Genomic DNA, 14,770 nt, shown 5'->3' on the forward strand with positions numbered 1-14,770 from the left:
TTTCTAGATATTAAATGTCGCATACATATATTAATTAAAGCGTAATTGGTGTTTTTCTAAAAATATACTAAGCATCAATGCTTCTTCCAAGAACTTTTCTTTTTACACCTTAATACATTATAGATTATGAGGCCTCTTCGAAGAGAGATAGTCTTTTTAGACTCTCAATACGCAGAGCACGAATTCGGCTTTGGAGATGATGAATACAGAGCAATTTTTATGTCCATCTATGAATTTAGACATGCAGTTTCAGCCTCTTATTTTGGCTATGTTCCTTTAGCCATTTCTAGCTTTTGTTCTACTTTACAATTAGCTTTGTTAAAAGTTTAAAGGCCATGCTTTATTGCCTTTATTTTTTGATATGTTCTCCTAGCCATTTCTTGCATGTTTTGGCTACAGTCATTTAGCAATTTTTTTGCATGGTGTGTCTGTTCTCAGGTTACAGATGAGCTATTATTTAAATTTGATCAATCATATTCATGTTTTTTTCGACAGACAAATTGCCAACCAAATTGATCCAGGAATCTGGACAGAAAAAACTGGAAAGGATTTTTCGGTGATAATTCTACTGCAAAAATTATTATTTTGCATCTGTACTTTTTATCTATTATTCATTTCTAAACTGAGTTTTTCTCATTTTCTCAATCATAAGCTTTGCCATGTCAGACAAGAGGGAATGACTGTGGTGTTTTTTGTGCTGATGGTAGGGTCTTTAATTTGTTTATAAGTAAGGTCTAGTGTTACAACCCAGTCTCACCCCATGTCGTCAATATTTGACGACACTTGACCATTCGTCAATATGTGACGCGGAGGGTATACCTTTCGCGTCATTTTTTGACGAACTGGGGACTTCAATACTATTACGTCCGTTGCATTCTCTTCTCCTATTTTCTTACCATTTTCGCGTCGGTTTAGGGTTAGATTTACATAATGACATCCCTACCCAAACCTAACTCTAACCCCAACGCCAGGTGACAACTGTTTCTAACCCCAACGCCAGGTGACAACTGTTTAATTTCGCGTACACTGTTTAATTTCGCGTACACTGTTTAATTTTGTGTAATCTAACCCTAAACCAACGCGAAAATGGTAAGAAAATAGGAGAAGGGAATGCAACGGACGTAATAGTATTGAAGTCCCCAGTTCGTAAAAAAATGGTATACCCTCCGCGTCACATATTGACGAATGGTCAAGTGTCGTCAAATATTGACGACATGGGGTGAGACTGTGTTACGTGAACAGTGTTAACCAGGCACGTGCACACATAGACATCAAAGGGGGCTTGAGCACCTGCCCTTTTTATTCCTGGAGAGAAAGTGCCCTTTTTTTCTGGGGTGCTTTAAAAAAATAATAATATGATCTTTATTCATACAACAACTGATGTCTGTCTGTTTCTTGTGTTTTTTACTTGTTGCTTATTTAATTTAACATGAATTTATTCAGAAATCATTTAAATGAGATTTAAACTCTTAAAAAAAGCGCTATTTGTGGCACACAAACGGTTAACAGATGAGTCCCGCCTCCAAAATTCAAATCGCTAATATGATTGGCTTTACTTTTCCTTAGTCCCGCCTCTCTAACTTACTTCGCTTTTGATTGGTTTGTCTACACTCGTGCTGCATCATTCGCGCTTCAAGCGCCAAAGCTGAGCCTGAACGAGACGCGATGTCCATAATTTGCAGGCAGCTACCGGTAAGTGTGTGAGGAAGAAAGCATTTTTATATTAACAGTTTTGTGCACAAAATATGGGACACGTTGTTACACATAACGATTCAGGGACATTGTTTTCCACGACAATCCCATATTAACCTGAAGAGTTACAAACGTGTTACAGTGTAGTGTATGTAGTTTAAACAGACTGCTCATAAAATAATAAAGCACAAACAATAAAATAATTGCTAACTGCAGTAGTAAGCTTTTTTGTTTGCGTTTTTTGCAATGTCTGTTAAATAAGTATAATGTGTTATACTGGAGTGCTGAAGTAGATTGGGAAGAAATCTGATGGTTCAGTATTTTACTTGCCCAGTCAGAATTTTCACTGACATCACAAAAAAGTAAAATATAAAATACAAATAAAATCCCAGGTAGCAAACAGACGTTGGGCCAACGTCAATATTGGTTGGTTACGTTGGCCCAACCTATATGACTGAAATACAACCTTGGGCCAACGTTGGTATGGTCAGCTGCAATTGCCCACCACTTCCCTCAAATATATGCATGAAGCATTTCATGTTTTACCATTCTATCCAGTAAACACGTGGAAAAGAGACTTCTTATACCCTGATGAATTGTCAAGTTATACAACATTGCATCAGAATCAGCCAAAAAAAAAAAAAAAAAAGATTAATTCCATTGTTGTAGAAAAGATGACAGCCTATCTCTTTATCCTGTGCCAGTATCAGGTAGCAAACAGACGTTGGCCCAACGTTTGTTGTTGTTTTTTTCAACCGAAGACGTTTATTCATTTTAGCATTACATTTTCATTTTACATATTACACATACAGTTGCAGTTTCCTCTAAATGCTAATAGTACCATGTCATCAATAAAGAGAAACTGAAGCATTGGTATTTTGTCTTTTGTCCAAAAAAAAAACAATCACCAATTTTGCAATTTGCATTACAGAGCACTTTCAGTATTGCATAAACAATATTTCTAAATTCTAACACGTTCTTGCATTTAAAACTGCTAGAACGCAACTTTTAAAGGGATAGTTCACCCAAAAATTAAAACTCTGTCATCATTCACTCCCATGTCTTTACAAACCTGCATACATTTTTTTTATTCACAAAGGAAGATGCTTCGAAGAAAATCTATAACTCAACCGATCAGAGGCCCCATTAACTTACATAGTAGGACAAAATAATACTAGTCAATGGTGCCTCTGATGGGCTTTGCTACAATCATCCCCCAAAACATCTTCCCCTGTGTTCATCAGAACAAAGACTTTTATGCAGGTTTGTAACAACACGAGAGCGAGGAAATGATGACAGAACTTTAACTTTTTGGTGAACTATCTCTTTAAGGTCTGATGTTTACATGCATCAACAATAAAAATAACAGCACAGACACAAAAGTGCATTTTTGAGAAACCCTTCATGTTTTTACAGTGATGATATTTTATGTGATTTACAAATCACTTTACAAATTAAAACAGTTTGTCCCCGTGCAATTTAAAATTAAACTCTTTTTAATAACTTAATTTAAAGGGACGTTTGTTTGTTTGTTTGTTGTTGTGTTGGGCCAACGTTGGGTGCTGACTTTGGCCCAACGTAATTTTGTCCGTTGGGCCAACCATGTCATTGGACAGCCAGCCCAGCTAACAAAAAAAGGTCACCAGGACGTCCCCTAAACGTCCTCTGCGAACGTCCCCCGGACGTCATTGTGTAGGGTACCCGTTACGTCGAGCGGACATCCGCGAGGACGTCTTCCGGACTTTCACAGGGACGTTCGCAGGACGGTCAGCGGACTTTCGGGACGTTTAGGGGACGTTCGCCTAAAGTCCTCAGCACGTCATTTTATTTCCCTGCTAACCAATGAAAACATGAAAACAGACACGAGAAACATTGTATACCACAAAGTACTTTTATTTTAATCCAACTGTTGTAATTATGCTGTGCTCCATGTTTGTGCGTGCGTGCACGACCTTCCGTGCACGTGCATGATCTCCCGTGCGCGTCAGTCAAACTCACTTTAGCTGCGTGTGTGTGCGTGTCTCTTGGTGTGTGTCTCTGCGATGTCAATTCTTTCCGCTGTCTTCTAACCTAAAACAACGAAATGAACACATTCAGAAGTTAACTAATTATTTTTGGACATGTTTAAAATGTCTTGCAAAAAATCCCTAGCAAAATATTTAAAGATAAGGGAGACAGAATTCTATGCTTAAAATAGAAAGCATGCACAACTCTCTTTTACCTAATATTTTATGTTTTTGGTATTATTGTTGGTGTGACAGACAGTTCACTCAAAGTAAAGGTGGGTCAATTTGGACATATGCTACCCATTTTAGGTCTAAATACAAATCAATCTCGATATGAATTCTGAAAACCAGCTAAAACCAGCCCAAGCTGGTTGACTGGTTTTAAGCTGGTCTCTCAGCCTGGTATTAGCTGTTCAGGATTGTTTAGCAGGATGTGTTTTTTTTTGGCCACTTTATAGCTGGTTAGGCTAGAAAACCAGCTGACCCACCAGCTTAAACCAGCTTGGCTAAGCTGGTTGGCTGGTCTAAGCTGGTTCCAGATGGTCCTCCCACCCTGACCAGCTAAGACCAGCTACAAAGTGAACATACACACCTTAGAGAGAGCATAGGTCACACAGAGTACAAAAATATTTTACTATTACGTAAAATAATGTAAGTTGTCTTATATATTGATCTTTGATATTATTGTAGGTTTTGTTGTGGGTTCAGGGCATCTTGAAGTACACTATGAATGACGTCAGATAGATCTATTGCGAGTGACAACATTTGAATTATCTGGCACGAGGAGTCACACGTCATACTTCAACTGACACAACGGAGACGGTGGTAAAAGAGGTTAAAACTCCTTTAAATTTCGAATTTTTTTATACTAAATCCCATTTATTTTGTAGTTAATTGTTGGATAAGGTCGTAATTTCGTCAAGTTTTCGTTACAGGGTAAGATTTCTTTACCATATACAGTATTTATATTGGTTCAAGTGTGCAGTTTGATAAGGTTTGTATTTCCTTTGTATAGGAAATTTGTTAGCCATATTTAAGTTAGTACATTTTGGTATCGTATGTAAGCTTAGCTTTAGTTCAATGTTAGAGTAAATGTATAAGGTTTTATATTAATATTCATCCGCAGCGGGTAAGTGCGCGAGCTCATACGGCCGTTACTCAAGCGGAAGGCTGCAGCCTCTGGAGGTCGCGTGTCTTATTTCAGAATATTAAAAATTATAAAGTTGACTATTATTCTTAGTTAATCGTAAATTGTTGTAATATGCTTATGACTTGCGAATGTAATGCTCAGTTAACTTAATAAACCAGGCTTGGTGACGTATACAGCCTGCCTATGCGACCTCCGGAGGATGCAGCCTTCCGTTTGAGAAACGGCCTACATGTGTACCGAGGGCGAGCGTGCACGAAATTCTGTCTGAATTGATTCTTCAATAATGGCAAAGCAAACATTTTCTGTCGTGATGATTAAACACATTTTAAAGTTTAAATTAAAACTCCTACCTTTCCAGGGGTTTCTGTTCCTGCAGTCTTCCAGCGACACTTCAGTCGTGTGTGTACTTGCTTGCCGCGTATGACCATACGGACACGAACAATATACCGCCACCTACTGTACTGTAGTAAAATGACGTGTATGATTGAATACGGTGGCACAGGCAGTAAAAATAGCCCTGTAAGTCATTGTAAAAATTGGCTAAATCACCAAAATAAGTTTGTAGATGTGGTTCATTAATTTTTCATAACTATGCAGCATAATGAATCAGCCTGAATTTATTTAGCCTATAAAAATATATATTTTTAACTTTATTTTTAAACCTTTATATGCTTTTATATGGTATATGGTTAAACCCTTATATGGTAGCAGTTTAATTGAATAAAAATCTTAAATTGAATCAAATCTCTTGTAATAATAAAAAAGCTCTTAATTATCTGCGAGGATTGGGGGTACATCTGGGTAACATTTTAACATTTAAGCAGCTTCCATTTTATATTATTTTACATAATTTGATGTGTATATATATTAACTTATCTTTATTTAGTTTTCTCAGCCTTTAAACATCTGACTGATAAATGTGTAGTGTACTACAAAAAGGTAAGTTCAGCACCAGATCCGCTTATGTTATACTGTAATGACCTCTGTGTATGACATGTGCTATACAAATAAACTTGCCTTGCCTTGTAAGATTGATACTGGTTTGAGAAAAACTAAGATTTAAACAACCAAATGTTTCCAGTGCAACATGAAAAAACATTGGAAAACAATTTTCAGCCTATAGATAATGTAGCCAATGGTCCTCTATTAATTTTGGTACAATGGTACATTTCCTTTGTGTACTGCAAGCTGAACTTACCGATTTATATGGACTTTACTTACAGGTTTTCTGTGCTATGTTGCTCCATTTCACGGAGCAAAATAAGTCTGAGGTAGCACCATCCTTGTGGTTTGAGTGGAACAATGGGGTAAGATTTTGTTCATGTTTTATAAAATACAAATGCTAAACGAAAACAAGGTCAGCTACATATATAAAAAAATAATAATAATAAGACACTTGTTTCTGTCTGAAGGGTATTAAGACCAAAATGAACAATGTGCCACTCTAGACAGCTGTGGACAAAATATGCATTCAGAGTATTTTCTCAAACAGGTAAAGTATGCAAAGTAATACCAAACTTTTTTTTAACAATCAAGTTAAAAAAAATAATAGCAAGCAAAACATACAATGTTTATATGATATATATTGACCAAAGTTGTTCTATTTTGAGACTGTAAATATTGACGCTGTAAAAAAAGTGAGGTTCTTCACACTGAAAGTCATTGTAAGTGTTAAAAGACAACTTAAAAATACTTTTGTTTTTTGTTTGCAGAGAGAGAATTCCAGGCCAAAAGGACTCAACAGAGACAACATTGTCAGTACACAAAACAAAAAGTTGGAATGATTAAGAAAAATGCATGTTTCTATACATATTTTATGTGAATTAATCATTATTGACAGTAATTGCACAAGTGTAAGTAAAAACTTTAAAAAAAATCCAACTGTTGAATATTTGATTGTTAAATGCTAAACGTTAAACTAAAGTGTACATGGTCCATGTTAATGTTTTTAGTATTTTTTTTTCAGCTGAGGAGCCAGGTAAAACTAAAAGGTCACAATATGATTTACTATCATATTATTATTTCATTCTGATTTTTCTCCTGTTTTTTTTCTGAGTTAGATGAGGAGCAACCAGTACATCAAAGCAAAAAGATGCTATGATATTGTCTGAGGCACCTTATTGTGAGTACATTTACCGTATTTTCCGGACTATAAGTGGCTCCGGAGTATAAGTCGCATGAGTCAAAAAATGTGTCATGAAGATGAAAAAAACATATATAAGTCGCACTGGACTATAAGTCGTATTTATTTAGAAAATTTTTATTCTTTTTGGGGACATTTTGTTTGTTAAGTCTTTCTCCATTGTCTTTAGGTTAATGTTTCAGTTAACAGTTTTTTCAGGGGTAGGCTACAGGAGCAACATATAGCACCCTCTCGTGGCTGTAGACATTTTCTATGTTTCTATGTGTAATGTTTTCTTTTGGTTCATGTTAGTCAGTATGAATTAATTTTTACATATAAGTCGCACCTGACTATAAGTCGCAGGACCAGCCAAACTATGAAAAAAAGCGACTTATAGTCCGGAAAATATGGTATATGTTAACAGTCATTTAAATAGTCATACTTCTGTGGAATTAAAAACATATAAGTTAGTCTCAGTCAGTATTTGTAGTATAAAGATGATTACATTATTTCTATTTATTCATTTAGCATACACCTAAAGTGACTTAAAAATGATAGAGCATTCAACATTTTACAACATTTACTACAATACTTACATCATCAATTTTTTTATTTTTTTCTAATCTGGGTTGTGTTTACAGTTCCATGTCCTTCACAATCACAACTGCAGCACACCAGTCAATTTCTGCCATTCAGAAGAATCAGGTACACTATTTTGTTATTTTTATCTAAAAATATTAATAGGCAGACTTACTTTTCATTTATTGTACTTGTGTAGTTAGTAATGTTTTACTGTTTCCAAACAAATCCTAGAAAGAAGTCTTGGATTGGAAAATCATTCTGAAAGTAGACTAAATTCAGGACAACATCACAGCAGTGGTCGGAAAAACATCAGTCAATGAGCAAGCCAAGCTAACTTTCAAAAGATGGTATGTGTCATAACAACATTACTAGTCACTGCTGACTTTTTATTCTTGTTTAATTATGGATTGTTTTTGTTTGTAGATTTGTTATCTGTCTTCAGAGGGAAGGCAGCTTGGAGGATGCTACAGCTACACAGGGAGAATTTCAGCAGCTCAGTTTCATACTTGCAACTAATAATGAATAATAGTGAGTCTGTGTGAATCCCAAATGTTTTTGTATATATATTTGAAAGTAAATATGTTGTAAATAAGTTAATAGTTAATGGTCTATTTTTAAAAACAAGATACATGTTTGATTCTTTGGAATAGAACCATAGATCTATCTGACACTTATTCATAGTGTACTTCAAGATGCCCTGAACCCACAACAAAACCTACAATAATATCAAAGATCAATATATAAGACAACTTACATTATTTTACGTAATTGTAAAATATTTTTGTACTCTGTGTGACCTATGCTCTCTCTAAGGTGTGTATGTTCACTTTGTAGCTGGTCTTAGCTGGTCAGGGTGGGAGGACCATCTTGAAGCAGCTAAGACCAGCCAACCAGCTTAGCCAAGCTGGTTTAAGCTGGTGGGTCAGCTGGTTTTCTAGCCTGCAGCTATAAAGTGGCCAAAAAAACCCACATCCTGCTACACAATCCTGAACAGCTAATACCAGGCTGAGAGACCAGCTTAAAACCAGTCAACCAGCTTGGGCTGGTTTTAGCTGGTTTTCAAGTTCATATCGAGATTGATTTGCATTTAGACCTAAAATGGGTAGCATATGTCCAAATTGACCCACCTTTACTTTGAGTGAACTGTCACACCAACAATAATACCATAAACATAAAATATTAGGTAAAAGAGAGTTGTGCATGCTTTCTATTTTAAGCATAGAATTCTGTCTCCCTTATCTTTAAACATTTTGCTAGGGATTTTTTGCAAGACATTTTAAACATATTCAAAAATAATTAGTTAACTTCTGAATGTGTTCATTTCGTTGTTTTAGGTTAGAAGACAGCGGAAAGAATTGACATCGCAGAGACACACACAAAGAGACACACACACACACGTAGCTGAAGCGAGTTTGACTGACGCGCACGGGAGATCGGGCACCGTGCACGCACACACAAACATGGAGCACAGCATAATTACAACTGTTGGATTAAAATAAAAGTACTTTGTGGTATACAATGTTTCTCGTGTCTGTTTTCATTGGTTAGCAGGGAAATAAAATGACTTGCTGAGGACTTTAGGCGAACGTCCCCTAAAAGTCCCAAAAGTCTGCTGAACGTCCTGCGAACGTCCCTGTGAAAGTCCGGAGGCGTCGTAGCGGACGTCCGCTCGACGTAACGGGTACCCTACACAATGACGTCTGTGGGACGTTCGCAGAGGACGTTTAGGGGACGTCCTGGGGACCTTTTTTGTTAGCTGGGAGCTGGCTGTCCAATGACATGGTTGGCCTAACGTTGGCCCAACGTTGTTTTAGTGGTTTTTAAGTTGGCAGAAGGTTGGTAAGGTTTTTTTTAGGTTGGCAGAAGGTCTGCTGGCCGTCCAATAACATGGTTGGCCCAACGTTGGCCCAACGGACAAAATTACGTTGGGCCAACGTCAGCACCCAACGTTGGCCCAACACAACAACAAACGTTGGGCCAACGTTGGGCCAACGTCTGTTTGCTACCTGGGATAGGCCTAATCTATATTTGTTGTTTCTAACATGTGTAACCCTAATAAATATGAAACTTAAGATTAAAGGTGCCATAGGATGTGTTGTCATAATATGTTAAATTGTTCTTTGACAATTACATAGAAGGTATGTTGCTTTATTAAGTGCAAAAATTATCTAGAAACGTTTTTACATGTCTATTTACAACGCTAGAATTTGTCATTTGAATGAAATGGTCTATTTTTGCCCTATTTGAAAGGGTCATGAATAATAATGTTGAGCTCTGCTCTGATTGCTCTGCTCTGAGGCTCATGCCAGAAGATCACATTAGTAAACAGACCTTATATTTTGAGCCCTTATCAGACAAAAATACATTTTGAGTAACAACTAACAACTAATCAGCTAAACGCTAGCATATGATATAGCATTTATTGGCATGTAGCGGTAACTCAGCAGTCACAACTTTGTTTTTAGCATTTTAACAAATTTGTAATTAATGTGTAATTTAATGTTTTCAAAACATGCACATTGTGTAATGGCTTCCTTTGCTGCTCTATAAACCTAGACTACTAAGGAGACTATGGTGTCTGTGTGAACAACTGATTATTTTGTAGACATCTTTTGAAAATTAAACATTTGCGTGAGTTTGAACTTTTTTGAACTTTTTTAATATTTTTTTTAAAAAGGAAGTCAGAATTGCGTTAATATTAGGGCTGTCAAAATTAACGCGTTAATAACGCGTTAACGCAAATTCATTTTAACGCCACTAATTTTATTAACGGAGATTAACGCAACGCGCAATTTCTGTTTGACCCTTGGTCCAGCCCATAGTTGAATGAACAGAGACGCAGACAAATGTGACTCTCTCTAAATGAGTAAAAGGTTTTCATAGAAATAAGAACATTAAGCAAATCGTCTACCAAATCCAATGCTCTAAATGCTCGTTGGACATCTGATATGATCATTTATACGTCTGAGAGGTGTAACATTACCGTCCTCCTAATGCTTAATCTAATACAAAAATGCGTCTCAATTCATTTTGGTTTCGCTTTTATGCATGACTTATAAAATAGACTGCATGACTTGCTTGATGTTAAAATAGTCATTAAGAGAGATAAAGTTCGGTACCTGATTAATGTTAAAGAGTTATTAAGAGCGACAAGACTCAAAAGCGATCCCCTCACGCTGACTGACTGATATCTGAAGCGCGTGCACACAGACGCGTGAGTGCGCGACCCGGATATATAGACATCTACACAAAATTACAGTTTTACAAATATCTGTTTTAATAAGAATTCACGCAGGTAGGATCTATAATCTGTTATGTATTAAGTAAATGTTTGGTTAACTGTTGGGTAAAACAATCTGATGTATAACATTATATTAGATCACTTAGATTTTAAGCAGTCTGTCTCAATGTCAATCAAACAAAAGGAAAAAAGTTGAACATACATTGATGATGTTTTTGCTTTGTGTGTGCTAAATCTATTAGTTTTACCAGTGATTTTAAGGTATTGATGTGGTAATATAATGGATGGATGGATGGATGTGGACATTTTTGTGGTAATTTGACTTTTTCAACTTCAAACACGTGTAGTTCTGTCATATTTTGTTATATTTCAACAAATCATGCATTGTTCTATGTTTTAATAGAGAATGTCAAAATATGAACAACTATTTTTTTTTTAAATTTGCTAATTCCGACTCAACTTGCCAGCACAGGTCACAAATGATGCAGCAACAAACAAAAATGGAGAAAGAAAAATCTTCTGAAAGGAAAATTCATATACAAAACAATGGCTGGTGATTCTGTTAAAATGTAAACAGGCTGTTGTTAACATACATTTCCATAAAGCATCTATATATGTATATATGATTAGAATATTAAAAACCTGAAAAGTGTTAAATTAGGGTAAATTTAGAATGGATAAAAATGTGCGATTAATTTGCGATTAATCGCAGTTAACTCATGAAATCATGCGATTAATCTAGATTAATTTTTTTAATCTATTGACAGCCCTAGTTAATATACTTTTTGTTTAAAAAAATATACATAATTATGAGAAGTGCCCTTTATTTTACTTGAGCCCCTGCCCCTCAAAATGTCTGTGCACGTCCCTGGTGTTAACAACAGTTTGTCTCCTGTATTTCAGTACACCCTCTCAATGGTTTGTGACACCGAGTTCGATTTCCAGGAGGTAAGTTAATAATAGAAAATATGTGTTTATTTTATTTACTTTTTTAAGTTTGTTTGGTAAAAGTAGAAAAGTACGATAGGCATTTCTTTTAGATTGACATGCCTATGATTAGAAAATTGTGGTGCCATGTGCTAATGGAACGATTTCAAATTGACGGGTATGTTAAAAAGTATTGTACATTTTGGTCAAATAATATCCAGAGGTCCCATAAATTGGTTAAATCTGTCATATTAATTTTGAATATTTTGTCAATACGTTTTATTTATTATGAAAAACAAAACACCCTTATTAATTCTCTTAGGAGACAATTAAATTTTTTATTTTGTTTTTTGTTCCTTTAATAGCTTCTATTGCTTATTATAGGCAAAAACACAAACTCTGTAAAGGCTAAAAAGAAGCATCACACACAATGTCCCACAGCACATCCAAGCAGCCCAGGATCGGACAAGAAACGAAGAGACACTATGAACTGCATTGTCACTTCAAAGGGAACAGAGCAGCATTTAGTGGAACTGAAATATTAATTTTTCATCATTTAAATATTAGCATTCCTAAATGACTCACCCAGTTATCATTGTCAACTTCAACATTGTCAATTGATTATCCAATATGCTCTTAGCTATATTTGTACTGGTTATGCCAATTATTCATTTATGGCTTAAATCAACACTTTTTGTTTGCCTTGCAGGATGTTCTTAATGGGAAACCATCAAAGTGGTCCCCACTAAAGCCACGTGTACCTGTCTACATGGACAGTGAGCAGCAGTGTGTTATTCTTTTTCAATACCTCAAAGCTCTGCTTTATAAATCTAAAACTCAACTGGAGTGGAGTTCATTTGTAGTTTTCTTTTTCCTGAGGTAGGCCCAAACATGTTTGTCAATTGGATTGTTTCTATTATTGTCATATATGCAATGTTTAATATTAATTAATTAATTAATTAATTTATTTATTTATATGGACAGGCCATCATTCATGGCCTATGTGAGATGCCGGCGTTATCGTGGCAGGAGGCTGAGGAGGTATTCCCTTTGTGGCCCTTCTTATCACTCAGGGTATACTTGTAATTTGCATTTGCAAAAACAAAAAAATAATAATATTGTTATTACACAATATTTTTGACAATGGCATTCATCTTTTATTTTAAAGTGAAGTTGAGGAATTTGATAAAGTAGTTGTCAAAAAACTGCAAAAAGAAGGGAAAATCATCTACCAGGAAGAATTTATTTTACCTTATCCATCCACTTTACTTTACATTCATTCATTTAGCAGACGCTTTTATCCAAAGTGACTTATAAAGAAGTAGTTCTTTTTAATGCAATTGAAGACTAAAAGTTAAGTCACTAACACAATTCTTTCTTTCTTTTTTTCTTTGCTTTCTCCTGTTTACAGCAAGAAGATCTGTAGGTAATTGTTTAATAAAGTACAGAATTGTTTATTCTTTAAATTGTTTTGTCTATTCTTATTTAAGTTTTGCTTCACATTCAAAATATCAAAAAACAGGTTTTGTAATGTTAGCATGGTATAATGTTAATAACACCATTATAGGTTGAACTGAAAGTTGGAATTTGAATAAAAAAAAAACATTGTAGCAATAATATCACATAATATTTTTCAAAAGATAGTTCAATCTGTAATTGTATCCCTTCCATCAGTCATTTTCTTTCAATCCCACCAACGCTTAAAAAATAACTTCTGGGTAATTAGTCAGAGAACACAATGGGTTTTTGCATTAGCAAGGAACAAGAAATATTTATTTGTATAACTAAATAAAACGAGACCACACTGACCTTGCCGTCCAGAATGAAAGACAACATTCCAACTTGAACCCATTGAGCGAGCAGTCTCTTTACTACCGCGTGGTTTTATATCACATATCGACATTTCTGACACACCCACCAAACAAGAGAAAACGCTTCTGTTGCACGCCGCTGCCAGGAAACATGACGTTCAACCGTAGCAAAACGTTACGCACCGGTGCGAGATTGAACGTGCCCCAGCGGGTAAGGAAGCCAGCAGTAAACTAAAGCTGTGTCTGAAACCGCTCCCTGTCCACTATATAGTGCACTATATCGGGTGTCGGCCATTTTGTAGTGGTGTCCGAAACCTGAGTGAATGCCTGAATCCCAAACCGCTTACTTCCCTACTATATAGTATGTAAAAAGCGCTACTTTGCGTACTATATAGTATGGAAGTAGGCGGTTTGGGATTCAGCCAATAACTTCATTCCCTACATTCATTCCCTACTTTTTACCCACAATGCACTCTGATTTTGAGGGTACATTCGATGTACACTCGCTCACTCATATTTTCCATGATGCAACGGGAGACGAACATGTAACTTGAATCAGCTGAAGGATACTGACAGTACGAAACATTTAGGTTTACACACTTTTGTTACTTCTTGTTTTCAGTTATTTTCTACTTTTTGAAAATAAATAACTAAACATAATTGCAATATATTTTATTTAAAATCTAATACACATTTTTATTAAACAATAAATAAACAGCTGTAAATAAATATCTTAAGCAGTTGTTTGCTCTCTTTATTATCAACTAATTAAATTAACATGACAAAAGTGAAAAACAGTAAGAAAGTAAACTTTACCATTTGTACATAAAGCCACACAGGTGTTTATGATGAATCTCTGCGACAGCTCTCTGAGGCATTATATTTACGTCAGTGTCCGAAATCGTTACTTACAGATCAAAGTTACAGACCAATTATGTATAAAAAAGAACAGCAAATTCATAAACAAACAACGATACAATTCTGTTCTGGAATGTTAATATCAATATGTATTAGAAATGTAAGAATGTAAAATTATGTAAACATGGGGACATGGTTAAAATGGCATTGCAGTGCGATACGTCACACATCTGTGGCTAGAAAATGTTCAGGGCACCATATGAAATGACACTATAAAAACAAAGATAATATAATATTACACAAACTATATGTACACAGTCATCACCCATCACCATTAGTGTTACAAATGGTATGATCACCATACTGGTGTCATATCCAAAG

The 14,770-nt window shown here is 35.5% G+C and overlaps 2 long non-coding RNA genes across 12 annotated transcripts; both read left to right on the forward strand.

Moving 5' to 3' along the window:
• The first annotated feature begins 495 nt into the window (after positions 1-495).
• Positions 496-11,745, forward strand: LOC129445917 (uncharacterized). Its single transcript, XR_012372409.1, has 3 exons — positions 496-556; positions 653-703; positions 11,697-11,745. It is a non-coding gene; the product is annotated as an uncharacterized lncRNA (long non-coding RNA).
• On the forward strand, positions 3,793-9,524 carry LOC129425954 (uncharacterized). 11 transcript variants are annotated; one of them, XR_012372405.1, is made up of 9 exons: positions 3,793-5,367; positions 5,735-5,787; positions 5,879-6,155; positions 6,261-6,340; positions 6,561-6,970; positions 7,612-7,675; positions 7,784-7,899; positions 7,976-8,080; positions 8,887-9,524. It is a non-coding gene; the product is annotated as an uncharacterized lncRNA (long non-coding RNA). The 11 variants fall into 11 exon arrangements; XR_012372406.1 differs by having other exon boundaries at positions 3,810-5,367; positions 6,072-6,155; positions 8,887-9,523; XR_012372402.1 differs by having other exon boundaries at positions 3,794-4,634; positions 5,207-6,155; positions 8,887-9,521.
• Positions 11,746-14,770: the final 3,025 nt, after the last annotated feature.

This window comes from Misgurnus anguillicaudatus, chromosome 12 (genome assembly GCF_027580225.2).
Source record: "Misgurnus anguillicaudatus chromosome 12, ASM2758022v2, whole genome shotgun sequence".
NCBI classification, from domain to species: Eukaryota; Metazoa; Chordata; class Actinopteri; order Cypriniformes; family Cobitidae; genus Misgurnus; species Misgurnus anguillicaudatus.